This window comes from Tiliqua scincoides, chromosome 13 (genome assembly GCF_035046505.1).
Source record: "Tiliqua scincoides isolate rTilSci1 chromosome 13, rTilSci1.hap2, whole genome shotgun sequence".
NCBI classification, from domain to species: Eukaryota; Metazoa; Chordata; class Lepidosauria; order Squamata; family Scincidae; genus Tiliqua; species Tiliqua scincoides.
Window position 1 is genome coordinate 9,102,727 of NC_089833.1, and position 1,131 is coordinate 9,103,857.

The following is a 1,131-nucleotide window of genomic DNA, read 5'->3' on the forward strand; positions in this document are numbered from 1 at the left end:
GCTTCCTGGGAATTGTAGTTAAGAACATAAGAACAGCCCCACTGGCTCAGGCCATAGGCCCATCTAGTCCAGCTTCCTGTATCTCACAACGGCCCACCAAATGCCCCAGGACCAGCCCACGTGCCCAGGACACACCCACCAAGCCAATTCTAAGACTGACACAGCATCTTTTTCTTCTTCTTCAAGTTATTTTCCAAATCTTGTGTAATTTTGTCACTGAACATGAAAAATCCCCATGGGGCGGGGTGGAAAATATCTCAAATGACTCATTCAGTCAGCCCATGCAAAAGGATCTTTCATTTTTTCCTAAAACAAATATATTTTTTTTAATGGATGTCTTCTTACCTGGTTGTTTTCTTCATTTCTGACTGGTAGGAAGTGTGACTATCTTCCCCTCTGTGCATCTTCATCTTCCGCCACCCCTTTCAGCTTCACATCTCCCAGGGTCAGGACCATCCCATGATCCTCAGGGATATGAAATGGGATGCGCTTTTATAGTGGCCCTTTATCCAGTGGTATGAAAAAGTGCCACTGCTCCTCCCGTTGTACTCCCTAGATTTGAAAAGGAAATGGGGAAAGAGCAGTAAAGGAAGTGCAGAGGAAAGGACAGGTGAGTGTTAGGCTAGAGTGTCTCTGAGGAACCTACCACTCTGCATGCCTTCACATTCTCTTCCACTCGCTTCCCTCTTCTATTTAAAAGCCAGCAAGTGGGGGGGGGGGGACTGGAAGCAGCAGCCTCTACCACACAGTGCCTGAGGTGGCTACCTTAGTCCACCTTGTGGATGGGCCGTCCATGCACAAGGTTGTTGGAAGTCTACAATCGCGCATGCCACCCTTGGTGGCTTGGATGGACAAGAAGGTCCAAAATAAAATAGCTATCTTACTACCCTTCCTCCAAGGAGCCCAGGGTGGTGTACATAGCTCCTCTGTTGCTTTTGTCCTCACAACAACCCTGTGAGGTTGAGACAGTGATTGATTGGCCCAAGGTCACCCAGGCAGCTTCATGGTTGAGCAGGGATTTAAAACTGGATCTTCCAGGTCTAAGCCCAGGGGAACCAGATGTCCTCTTTTTCCAGGACATGTCCTCTTTTTTAGCCTTGTGTCCTGCAAAAGAATTTCAATGTCCCTGTA